Here is a 12,500-nt window from a genome sequence, read left to right as displayed (position 1 = left end):
TCGCTTTTTGCCTGGCCCCGATCGTCTCGGTTCGTCCGCCCCACCGCCCGGCGCTGCTTGCGGCCGGCACCCACAGGTAACCCGGCCCGAGGCCCGCACCGGCGCCTGGCGTGCTTTAGGACACCTGAGGGCTCGCGGGGCCGCGCGGCCGTCACACAGCCCGGTTCGGTAAAGAAGCCCGAGGAACCCCAACCGAGCAGGTAGCGGGATGGGGGGGGTGCGGGGTGACACGGGGAGGCACGCGCCCCGCCGCTTCCACCACCGCCGTCTCTTTGCTCGTCACGGTCCGCGCCGCTCGGAGGGAAGGGGACAACACCTCGCACGAGACGGGAAGCGACATTGGAAAGGAGACCGCCCGGCCCGAACACCGGAGCCCCGCCGTGGCTCCCTATGACGGGGAGTACGGAAGACCCGGCCCGCCGGGGGCCCTCTCCGACGCCACCCGAAAAGCCTCATCGATCAGGAAAGGGAAGGGGAACGGAGGAGAAGCAGAGGCCCCACGGCCACGGTTCCTGGGACAGCGACGGCCGCGCGCGCCGGCCCCCGAACCCCGAACCTCGGGCAGGGCTGGGCAGCACAGGCGCGGGGCCCTGCGTGCGAGCGAGCGAGCGGGCAGCGTCGACAGCAGAAGCCCAACGCGGCTTGGCCACCGGCAGAGCCGGACTGCCGTAGAGGCTTCTCTGCAACGTGCCCGCGGATGGCTGCTGTTAACGGGCGTGGGGAGGGGGGGGAGCCACGGCAGGCTCCACTCCCAAACCCCGGCCCTACAAGCGTTCGAGTGCCGGAGACCGCCGCCCGTCTCGGCCCGGCCCTGGAGAAACCCCTCTTGGAGCCCTCGCTCCAGTCGGCAACGGCCACCGGAGCCTGCGGGCAAGCAGCGGCTTCGCGCGGCTTCTGGCAGTCCGAAGCGCCGTGCGCGATAGGTAGGAGGCAGAACGGCCACGGCCAGGGCCGCCGGGCAACTCCCGAGTCTGCCGGCTGAGCCGCGGCTGACAAGCGTTCGAGTGCCGGCGACCGCCGCCCGTCTCGGCCCGGCCCTGGAGAAACCCCTCTTGGAGCCCTCGCTCCAGTCGGCAACGGCCACCGGAGCCTGCGGGCAAGCAGCGGCTTCGCGCGGCTTCTGGCAGTCGGAAGCGCCGTGCACGATAGGTAGGAGGCAGAACGGCCACGGCCAGGGCCGCCGGGCAACGCCCGAGTCTGCCCGCTGAGCCGCGGGTGACAAGCGTTCGAGTGCCGGCGACCGCCGCCGGTCTCGGCCCGGCCCTGGAGAAACCCCTCTTGGAGCCCTCGCTCCAGTCGGCAACGACCACCGGAGCCTGCAGGCAAGCAGCGGCTTCGCGCGGCTTCTGGCAGTCGGAAGCGCCGTGCGCGATAGGTAGGAGGCAGAACGGCCACGGCCAGGGCCGCCGGGCAACGCCCGAGTCTGCCCGCTGAGCCGCGGGTGACAAGCGTTCGAGTGCCGGCGACCGCCGCCGGTCTCGGCCCGGCCCTGGAGAAACCCCTCTTGGAGCCCTCGCTCCAGTCGGCAACGGCCACCGGAGCCTGCGGGCAAGCAGCGGCTTCGCGCGGCTTCTGGCAGTCGGAAGCGCCGTGCGCGATAGGTAGGAGGCAGAACGGCCACGGCCAGGGCCGCTGGGCAACGCCCGAGTCTGCCCGCTGAGCCGCGGGTGACAAGCGTTCGAGTGCCGGCGACCGCCGCCCGTCTCGGCCCGGCCCTGGAGAAACCCCTCTTGGAGCCCTCGCTCCAGTCGGCAACGGCCACCGGAGCCTGCGGGCAAGCAGCGGCTTCGCGCGGCTTCTGGCAGTCGGAAGCGCCGTGCGCGATAGGTAGGAGGCAGAACGGCCACGGCCAGGGCCGCCGGGCAACGCCCGAGTCTGCCGGCTGAGCCGCGGCTGACAAGCGTTCGAGTGCCGGCGACCGCCGCCCGTCTCGGCCCGGCCCTGGAGAAACCCCTCTTGGAGCCCTCGCTCCAGTCGGCAACGGCCACCGGAGCCTGCGGGCAAGCAGCGGCTTCGCGCGGCTTCTGGCAGTCGGAAGCGCCGTGCGCGATAGGTAGGAGGCAGAACGGCCACGGCCAGGGCCGCCGGGCAACGCCCGAGTCTGCCGGCTGAGCCGCGGGTGACAAGCGTTCAAGTGCCGGCGACCGCCGCCCGTCTCGGCCCGGCCCTGGAGAAACCCCTCTTGGAGCCCTCGCTCCAGTCGGCAACGGCCACCGGAGCCTGCGGGCAAGCAGCGGCTTCGCGCGGCTTCTGGCAGTCGGAAGCGCCGTGCGCGATAGGTAGGAGGCAGAACGGCCACGGCCAGGGCCGCCGGGCAACGCCCGAGTCTGCCGGCTGAGCCGCGGCTGACAAGCGTTCGAGTGCCGGCGACCGCCGCCCGTCTCGGGCCGGCCCTGGAGAAACCCCTCTTGGAGCCCTCGCTCCAGTCGGCAACGGCCACCGGAGCCTGCGGGCAAGCAGCGGCTTCGCGCGGCTTCTGGCAGTCGGAAGCGCCGTGCGCGATAGGTAGGAGGCAGAACGGCCACGGCCACAGCTGCCGTGCAACGCCCGAGTCTGCCGGCTGAACCGCGAGTAGCTGCAGCGGTTCGATGGCGCTGGTCCGCGAGCGCCAGCCCTCTGCCCTAGTATACGGACAGCGAGGTCCCCGGCCCCGGCGGGCTCGAAGAGAACCGTCTTCCCCCAGCGGGGAGGCGCGCGAGCGCCGCCGACTCTTACCATGACGTAACTGGAGGCAGCGCAAAGCAGCGACCCCTTCGGCAGCTCCGAAGAAGAACCGGGCAAGACGTCTACCTGCCAGAACCGCGGTGGAGCCAAAGTCCCGCCGGAGCGAGGTAGACGAGGCATCCCTTTCCGCCGGCAGCTCCGGCGGCCACATCGGGCACACCGGACCCGGCGGACGGTAAAACGGGTAGACCTGGCCTCCCTGCCGGCAGAACGGGTAGACGAGGCCTCCCTGCCTGGAACCGGGTAGACCTGGCATCCCTGCCGGAAGCGGGTAGACCTGGCATCCCTGCCGGTAAAACGGGTAGACCTGGCCTCCCTGCCGGCAGAACGGGTAGACGAGGCCTCCCTGCCTGGAACCGGGTAGACCTGGCATCCCTGCCGGAAGCGGGTAGACCTGGTCTCCCTGCCGCCAAAACGGGTAGACCTGGCCTCCCTGCCGCCACAACGGGTAGACCTGGCATCCCTGCCGGCAAAACGGGTAGACCTGGTCTCCCTGCCGGTAAAACGGGTAGACCTGTTCTCCCTGCAGGTAAAACGGGTAGACCTGGCCTCCCTGCCGGTAAAACGGGTAGACCTGGCCTCCCTGCCGGCAGAACGGGTAGACCTGGCATCCCTGCCGGCAAAACGGGTAGACCTGGTCTCCCTGCCGGTAAAACGGGTAGACCTGGTCTCCCTGCAGGTAAAACGGGTAGACCTGTTATCCCTGCCGGCAAAACGGGTAGACCTGGTCTCCCTGCAGCCAGAACGGGTAGACCTGGCATCCCTGCCGGTAAAACGGGTAGACCTGGTCTCCCTGCCGGCAAAAAGGGTAGACCTGTTCTCCCTGCCGCCAGAACGGGTAGACCTGGCCTCCCTGCCGGTAAAACGGGTAGACCTGGTCTCCGTGCAGGTAAAACGGGTAGACCTGGCATCCCTGCCGGCAGAACGGGTAGACCTGGTCTCCCTGCCGCCAGAACGGGTAGACCTGGCATCCCTGCCGGCAAAACGGGTAGACCTGGTCTCCCTGCCGGTAAAACGGGTAGACCTGGCCTCCCTGCAGGTAAAACGGGTAGACCTGTTATCCCTGCCGGCAAAACGGGTAGACCTGGCATCCCTGCCGGCAAAACGGGTAGACCTGGTCTCCCTGCCGGTAAATGGGTAGACCTGGTCTCCCTGCCGCTAGAACGGGTAGACCTGGCCTCCCTGCCGGCAGAACGGGTAGACCTGGCCTCCCTGCCGGTAAAACGGGTAGACCTGGCATCCCTGCAGGTAAAACGGGTAGACCTGGCATCCCTGCCGGCAAAACGGGTAGACCTGGTCTCCCTGCCGGTAAAACGGGTAGACCTGTTCTCCCTGCAGGTAAAACGGGTAGACCTGTTCTCCCTGCCGCCAGAACGGGTAGACCTGGCATCCCTGCCGGCAAAACGGGTAGACCTGGTCTCCCTGCCGGCAAAAAGGGTAGACCTGTTCTCCCTGCCGCCAGAACGGGTAGACCTGGCCTCCCTGCCGGTAAAACGGGTAGACCTGGTCTCCGTGCAGGTAAAACGGGTAGACCTGGCATCCCTGCCGGCAGAACGGGTAGACCTGGTCTCCCTGCCGCCAGAACGGGTAGACCTGGCATCCCTGCCGGCAAAACGGGTAGACCTGGTCTCCCTGCCGGTAAAACGGGTAGACCTGGCCTCCCTGCAGGTAAAACGGGTAGACCTGTTATCCCTGCCGGCAAAACGGGTAGACCTGGCATCCCTGCCGGCAAAACGGGTAGACCTGGTCTCCCTGCCGGTAAATGGGTAGACCTGGTCTCCCCGCCGCTAGAACGGGTAGACCTGGCCTCCCTGCCGGCAGAACGGGTAGACCTGGCCTCCCTGCCGGTAAAACGGGTAGACCTGGCATCCCTGCAGGTAAAACGGGTAGACCTGGCATCCCTGCCGGCAAAACGGGTAGACCTGGTCTCCCTGCCGGTAAAACGGGTAGACCTGTTCTCCCTGCAGGTAAAACGGGTAGACCTGTTCTCCCTGCCGCCAGAACGGGTAGACCTGGCATCCCTGCCGGCAAAACGGGTAGACCTGGTCTCCCTGCCGGTAAATGGGTAGACCTGGTCTCCCTGCAGGTAAATCGGGTAGACCTGTTATCCCTGCCGGCAAAACGGGTAGACCTGGTCTCCCTGCAGCCAGAACGGGTAGACCTGGTCTCCCTGCCGGCAAAACGGGTAGACCTGGTCTCCCTGCCGGCAGAACGGGTAGACCTGGTCTCCCTGCCGGTAAATGGGTAGACCTGGTCTCCCTGCCGGCAATATGGGTAGACCTGGCCTCCCTGCAGCCAGAACGGGTAGACCTGGCATCCCTGCCGGTAAATGGGTAGACCTGGCATCCCTGCCGGTAAAACGGGTAGACCTGGCATCCCTGCCGGCAATACGGGTAGACCTGGTCTCCCTGCCGCTAGAACGGGTAGACCTGGCATCCCTGCCGGTAAAACGGGTAGACCTGGCCTCCCTGCCGGCAATACGGGTAGACCTGGCCTCCCTCCCGGTAAAACGGGTAGACCTGGCATCCCTGCCGGCAGAACGGGTAGACCTGGTCTCCCTGCCGCCAGAACGGGTAGACCTGGCCTCCCTGCAGGTAAAATGGGTAGACCTGGCCTCCCTGCCGGCAGAAGGGGTAGACCTGGCCTCCCTGCCGGCAGAAGGGGTAGACCTGTCCTCCCTGCGGACAGAGCGGGTCGCCCGTGCTGGAGGCCCGTATGCAGGGGTGCCTGCACGGGGTGGGAAGGGCCGGCGGCGGGCTGCCTGTGCTCTCTCAGCCGGGGCGGCGGTGGGGGGGCTTGCGGGGGGTGGCTGGGGTCGGCAGGCCGGCCCTGCCGGAGGCCCGTATGCAGGGGTGCCTGCACGGGGTGGGAAGGGCCGGCGGCGGGCTGCCTGTGCTCTCTCAGCCGGGGCGGCGGTGGGGGGGCTTGCGGGGGGTGGCTGGGGGCGGCAGGCCGGCCCTGCCGGAGGCCCGTATGCAGGGGTGCCTGCACGGGGTGGGAAGGGGCGGCGGCGGGGTGCCTGTGCTCTCTCAGCCGGGGCGGCGGTGGGGGGGCTTGTGGGGGGTGGCTGGGGGCGGCAGGCCGGCCGTGCCGGAGGCCCGTATGCAGGGGTGCCTGCACGGGGTGGGAAGGGGCGGCGGCGGGGTGCCTGTGCTGTCTCAGCCGGGGCGGCGGTGGGGGGGCTTGTGGGGAGTGGCTGGGGGCGGCAGGCCGGCCCTGCCGGAGGCCCGTATGCAGGGGTGCCTGCACGGGGTGGGTGGGCCTGCGGCGGGCTGCCTGTGCTCTCTGAGCCGGGGCGGCGGTGGGGGGGGCTTGCGGGGGGTGGCTGGGGTCGGCAGGCCGGCCCTGCCGGAGGCCCGTATGCAGGGGTGCCTGCACGGGGTGGGAAGGGCCGGCGGCGGGCTGCCTGTGATCTCTCAGCCGGGGCGGCGGTGGGGGGGGTTGCGGGGGGTGGCTGGGGGCGGCAGGCCGGCCCTGCCGGAGGCCCGTATGCAGGGGTGCCTGCACGGGGTGGGAAGGGCCGGCGGCGGGCTGCCTGTGCTCTCTGAGCCGGGGCGGCGGTGGGGGGGGCTTGCGGGGGGTGGCTGGGGTCGGCAGGCCGGCCCTGCCGGAGGCCCGTATGCAGGGGTGCCTGCACGGGGTGGGAAGGGGCGGCGGCGGGCTGCCTGTGCTGTCTCAGCCGGGGCGGCGGTGGGGGGGCTTGCGGGGGGTGGCTGGGGGCGGCAGGCCGGCCCTGCCGGAGGCCCGTATGCAGGGGTGCCTGCACGGGGTGGGAAGGGCCGGCGGCGGGCTGCCTGTGCTGTCTCAGCCGGGGCGGCGGTGGGGGGGCTTGCGGGGGATGGCTGGGGTCGGCAGGCCGGCCCTGCCGGTGGCCCGTATGCAGGGGTGCCTGCACGGGGTGGGAAGGGCCTGCGGCGGGCTGCCTGTGCTCTCTGAGCCGGGGCGGCGGTGGGGGGGGCTTGCGGGGGGTGGCTGGGGGCGGCAGGCCGGCCCTGCCGGAGGCCCGTATGCAGGGGTGCCTGCACGGGGTGGGAAGGGGCGGCGGCGGGGTGCCTGTGCTCTCTGAGCCGGGGCGGCGGTGGGGGGGCTTGCGGGGGGTGGCTGGGGGCGGCAGGCCGGCCCTGCCGGAGGCCCGTATGCAGGGGTGCCTGCACGGGGTGGGAAGGGCCGGCGGCGGGGTGCCTGTGCTCTCTCAGCCGGGGCGGCGGTGGGGGGGCTTGCTGGGGGTGGCTGGGGGCGGCAGGCCGGCCCTGCCGGAGGCCCGTATGCAGGGGTGCCTGCACGGGGTGGGAAGGGCCGGCGGCGGGCTGTCTGTGCTCTCTCAGCCGGGGCGGCGGTGGGGGGGCTTGCGGGGGGTGGCTGGGGGCGGCAGGCCGGCCCTGCCGGAGGCCCGTATGCAGGGGTGCCTGCACGGGGTGGGAAGGGGCGGCGGCGGGCTGCCTGTGCTGTCTCAGCCGGGGCGGCGGTGGGGGGGCTTGCGGGGGGTGGCTGGGGGCGGCAGGCCGGCCCTGCCGGAGGCCCGTATGCAGGGGTGCCTGCACGGGGTGGGAAGGGCCGGCGGCGGGCTGCCTGTGCTGTCTCAGTCGGGGCGGCGGTGGAGGGGCTTGCGGGGGATGGCTGGGGTCGGCAGGCCGGCCCTGCCGGAGGCCCGTATGCAGGGGTGCCTGCACGGGGTGGGAAGGGCCGGCGGCGGGCTGCCTGTGCTCTCTGAGCCGGGGCGGCGGTGGGGGGGGCTTGCTGGGGGTGGCTGGGGGCGGCAGGCCGGCCCTGCCGGAGGCCCGTATGCAGGGGTGCCTGCACGGGGTGGGAAGGGCCGGCAGCGGGCTGTCTGTGCTCTCTCAGCCGGGGCGGCGGTGGGGGGGCTTGCGGGGGGTGGCTGGGGTCGGCAGGCCGGCCCTGCCGGAGGCCCGTATGCAGGGGTGCCTGCACGGGGTGGGTGGGCCTGCGGCAGGCTGCCTGTGCTCTCTGAGCCGGGGCGGCGGTGGGGGGGGCTTGCGGGGGGTGGCTGGGGTCGGCAGGCCGGCCCTGCCGGAGGCCCGTATGCAGGGGTGCCTGCACGGGGTGGGAAGGGCCGGCGGCGGGCTGCCTGTGATCTCTCAGCCGGGGCGGCGGTGGGGGGGGTTGCGGGGGGTGGCTGGGGGCGGCAGGCCGGCCCTGCCGGAGGCCCGTATGCAGGGGTGCCTGCACGGGGTGGGAAGGGCCGGCGGCGGGCTGCCTGTGCTCTCTCAGCCGGGGCGGCGGTGGGGGGGCTTGTGGGGGGTGGCTGGGGGCGGCAGGCCGGCCGTGCCGGAGGCCCGTATGCAGGGGTGCCTGCACGGGGTGGGAAGGGCCGGCGGCGGGCTGCCTGTGCTCTCTCAGCCGGGGCGGCGGTGGGGGGGCTTGCGGGGGGTGGCTGGGGGCGGCAGGCCGGCCCTGCCGGAGGCCCGTATGCAGGGGTGCCTGCACGGGGTGGGAAGGGGCGGCGGCGGGCTGCCTGTGCTGTCTCAGCCGGGGCGGCGGTGGGGGGGCTTGCGGGGGGTGGCTGGGGGCGGCAGGCCGGCCCTGCCGGAGGCCCGTATGCAGGGGTGCCTGCACGGGGTGGGAAGGGCCTGCGGCGGGCTGCCTGTGCTCTCTGAGCCGGGGCGGCGGTGGGGGGGGCTTGCGGGGGGTGGCTGGGGGCGGCAGGCCGGCCCTGCCGGAGGCCCGTATGCAGGGGTGCCTGCACGGGGTGGGAAGGGGCGGCGGCGGGGTGCCTGTGCTCTCTGAGCCGGGGCGGCGGTGGGGGGGCTTGCGGGGGGTGGCTGGGGGCGGCAGGCCGGCCCTGCCGGAGGCCCGTATGCAGGGGTGCCTGCACGGGGTGGGAAGGGCCGGCGGCGGGGTGCCTGTGCTCTCTCAGCCGGGGCGGCGGTGGGGGGGCTTGCTGGGGGTGGCTGGGGGCGGCAGGCCGGCCCTGCCGGAGGCCCGTATGCAGGGGTGCCTGCACGGGGTGGGAAGGGCCGGCGGCGGGCTGTCTGTGCTCTCTCAGCCGGGGCGGCGGTGGGGGGGCTTGCGGGGGGTGGCTGGGGGCGGCAGGCCGGCCCTGCCGGAGGCCCGTATGCAGGGGTGCCTGCACGGGGTGGGAAGGGGCGGCGGCGGGCTGCCTGTGCTGTCTCAGCCGGGGCGGCGGTGGGGGGGCTTGCGGGGGGTGGCTGGGGGCGGCAGGCCGGCCCTGCCGGAGGCCCGTATGCAGGGGTGCCTGCACGGGGTGGGAAGGGCCGGCGGCGGGCTGCCTGTGCTGTCTCAGTCGGGGCGGCGGTGGAGGGGCTTGCGGGGGATGGCTGGGGTCGGCAGGCCGGCCCTGCCGGAGGCCCGTATGCAGGGGTGCCTGCACGGGGTGGGAAGGGCCGGCGGCGGGCTGCCTGTGCTCTCTGAGCCGGGGCGGCGGTGGGGGGGGCTTGCTGGGGGTGGCTGGGGGCGGCAGGCCGGCCCTGCCGGAGGCCCGTATGCAGGGGTGCCTGCACGGGGTGGGAAGGGCCGGCAGCGGGCTGTCTGTGCTCTCTCAGCCGGGGCGGCGGTGGGGGGGCTTGCGGGGGGTGGCTGGGGTCGGCAGGCCGGCCCTGCCGGAGGCCCGTATGCAGGGGTGCCTGCACGGGGTGGGTGGGCCTGCGGCGGGCTGCCTGTGCTCTCTGAGCCGGGGCGGCGGTGGGGGGGGCTTGCGGGGGGTGGCTGGGGTCGGCAGGCCGGCCCTGCCGGAGGCCCGTATGCAGGGGTGCCTGCACGGGGTGGGAAGGGCCGGCGGCGGGCTGCCTGTGATCTCTCAGCCGGGGCGGCGGTGGGGGGGGTTGCGGGGGGTGGCTGGGGGCGGCAGGCCGGCCCTGCCGGAGGCCCGTATGCAGGGGTGCCTGCACGGGGTGGGAAGGGCCGGCGGCGGGCTGCCTGTGGTCTCTGAGCCGGGGCGGCGGTGGGGGGGGCTTGCGGGGGGTGGCTGGGGTCGGCAGGCCGGCCCTGCCGGAGGCCCGTATGCAGGGGTGCCTGCACGGGGTGGGAAGGGCCGGCGGCGGGCTGCCTGTGCTCTCTCAGCCGGGGCGGCGGTGGGGGGGCTTGCGGGGGGTGGCTGGGGGCGGCAGGCCGGCCCTGCCGGAGGCCCGTATGCAGGGGTGCCTGCACGGGGTGGGAAGGGGCGGCGGCGGGCTGCCTGTGCTCTCTCAGCCGGGGCGGCGGTGGGGGGGCTTGCGGGGGGTGGCTGGGGGCGGCAGGCCGGCCCTGCCGGAGGCCCGTATGCAGGGGTGCCTGCACGGGGTGGGAAGGGCCGGCGGCGGGCTGCCTGTGCTCTCTCAGCCGGGGCGGCGGTGGGGGGGCTTGTGGGGGGTGGCTGGGGGCGGCAGGCCGGCCGTGCCGGAGGCCCGTATGCAGGGGTGCCTGCACGGGGTGGGAAGGGGCGGCGGCGGGGTGCCTGTGCTGTCTCAGCCGGGGCGGCGGTGGGGGGGCTTGTGGGGGGTGGCTGGGGGCGGCAGGCCGGCCCTGCCGGAGGCCCGTATGCAGGGGTGCCTGCACGGGGTGGGAAGGGGCGGCGGCGGGCTGCCTGTGCTCTCTCAGCCGGGGCGGCGGTGGGGGGGCTTGCGGGGGGTGGCTGGGGGCGGCAGGCCGGCCCTGCCGGAGGCCCCTATGCAGGGGTGCCTGCACGGGGTGGGAAGGGCCGGCGGCGGGGTGCCTGTGCTCTCTGAGCCGGGGCGGCGGTGGGGGGGCTTGCGGGGGGTGGCTGGGGGCGGCAGGCCGGCCCTGCCGGAGGCCCGTATGCAGGGGTGCCTGCACGGGGTGGGAAGGGGCGGCGGCGGGCTGCCTGTGCTCTCTCAGCCGGGGCGGCGGTGGGGGGGCTTGCGGGGGGTGGCTGGGGTCGGCAGGCCGGCCCTGCCGGAGGCCCGTATGCAGGGGTGCCTGCACGGGGTGGGAAGGGCCGGCGGCGGGCTGCCTGTGCTGTCTCAGTCGGGGCGGCGGTGGGGGGGGCTTGCGGGGGGTGGCTGGGGTCGGCAGGCCGGCCCTGCCGGAGGCCCGTATGCAGGGGTGCCTGCACGGGGTGGGTGGGCCTGCGGCGGGCTGCCTGTGCTCTCTGAGCCGGGGCGGCGGTGGGGGGGGCTTGCGGGGGGTGGCTGGGGGCGGCAGGCCGGCCCTGCCGGAGGCCCGTATGCAGGGGTGCCTGCACGGGGTGGGTGGGCCTGCGGCGGGCTGCCTGTGCTCTCTGAGCCGGGGCGGCGGTGGGGGGGGCTTGCGGGGGGTGGCTGGGGGCGGCAGGCCGGCCCTGCCGGAGGCCCGTATGCAGGGGTGCCTGCACGGGGTGGGAAGGGGCGGCGGCGGGGTGCCTGTGCTCTCTCAGCCGGGGCGGCGGTGGGGGGGCTTGCGGGGTTTGTCTGGGGGCGGCAGGCCGGTCCTGCCGGAGGCCCGTATGCAGGGGTGCCTGCTCGGGGTGGGAAGGGGCGGCGGCGGGCTGCCTGTGCTGTCTCAGCCGGGGCGGCGGTGGGGGGGCTTGTGGGGGGTGGCTGGGGGCGGCAGGCCGGCCCGGCCGGAGGCCCGTATGCAGGGGTGCCTGCACGGGGTAGGAAGGGCCGGCGGCGGGGTGCCTGTGCTCTCTCAGCCGAGGCGGCGGTGGGGGGGCTTGCGGGGGGTGGCTGGGGGCGGCAGGCCGGCCCTGCCGGAGGCCCGTATGCAGGGGTGCCTGCACGGGGTGGGAAGGGCCGGCGGCGGGCTGCCTGTGCTCTCTCAGCCGGGGCGGCGGTGGGGGGGCTTGCGGAGGGGTGGCTGGGGGCGGCAGGCCGGCCCTTCCGGAGGCCCGTATGCAGGGGTGCCTGCACGGGGTGGGAAGGGCCGGCGGCGGGCTGCCTGTGCTCTCTGAGCCGGGGCGGCGGTGGGGGGGGCTTGCGGGGGGTGGCTGGGGGCGGCAGGCCGGCCCTGCCGGAGGCCCGTATGCAGGGGTGCCTGCACGGGGTGGGAAGGGCCGGCGGCGGGCTGCCTGTGCTGTCTCAGCCGGGGCGGCGGTGGGGGGGGTTGCGGGGGGTGGCTGTGGGCGGCAGGCCGGCCCTGCCGGAGGCCCGTATGCAGGGGTGCCTGCACGGGGTGGGAAGGGCCGGCGGCGGGGTGCCTGTGCTCTCTGAGCCGGGGCGGCGGTGGGGGGGCCTGTGGCGGGTGGCTGGGGGCGGCAGGCCGGCCCTGCCGGAGGCCCGTATGCAGGGGTGCCTGCACGGGGTGGGAAGGGCCGGCGGCGGGGTGCCTGTGCTGTCTCAGTCGGGGCGGCGGTGGGGGGGCTTGCGGGGGGTGGCTGGGGTCGGCAGGCCGGCCCTGCCGGAGGCCCGTATGCAGGGGTGCCTGCACGGGGTGGGAAGGGCCGGCGGCGGGCTGCCTGTGCTGTCTCAGCCGGGGCGGCGGTGGGGGGGCTTGTGGGGGGTGGCTGGGGGCGGCAGGCCGGCCCTGCCGGAGGCCCGTTTGCAGGGGTGCCTGCACGGGGGTGGGTTGGGGGGGGGCGGCGGGAATTTTTTGGTTTTTGTTGCTTTTTTATTTCTTTTTCCGCTTTTGAAACAGAGACGCCGCCCCGTCCTCGGGCGTTTCAGCCGAGCTGATGGAAAGCGGCGCCCCTTCCCGTCGCTTGCGGGGGGGGGTGGTGCAGGAGGGGGGAGGCGGCGCGCGCCTGAAATTCCCCTCGCCACCCCCCGTTTCCGAGACTTCGCCGTATCTAGTGGAAGGCGCTAAGCTTGGCCGGACTGTCTCGCTGAAGGCTTTCTTACTCTGCATCGGTTCTGACGGTGGGCGAGAAAAAAAAACAAAACCAA

Source organism: Opisthocomus hoazin, unplaced genomic scaffold (genome assembly GCF_030867145.1).
Source record: "Opisthocomus hoazin isolate bOpiHoa1 unplaced genomic scaffold, bOpiHoa1.hap1 HAP1_SCAFFOLD_124, whole genome shotgun sequence".
NCBI lineage: Eukaryota > Metazoa > Chordata > Aves > Opisthocomiformes > Opisthocomidae > Opisthocomus > Opisthocomus hoazin.
This window is presented reverse-complemented; position numbering follows the sequence as displayed.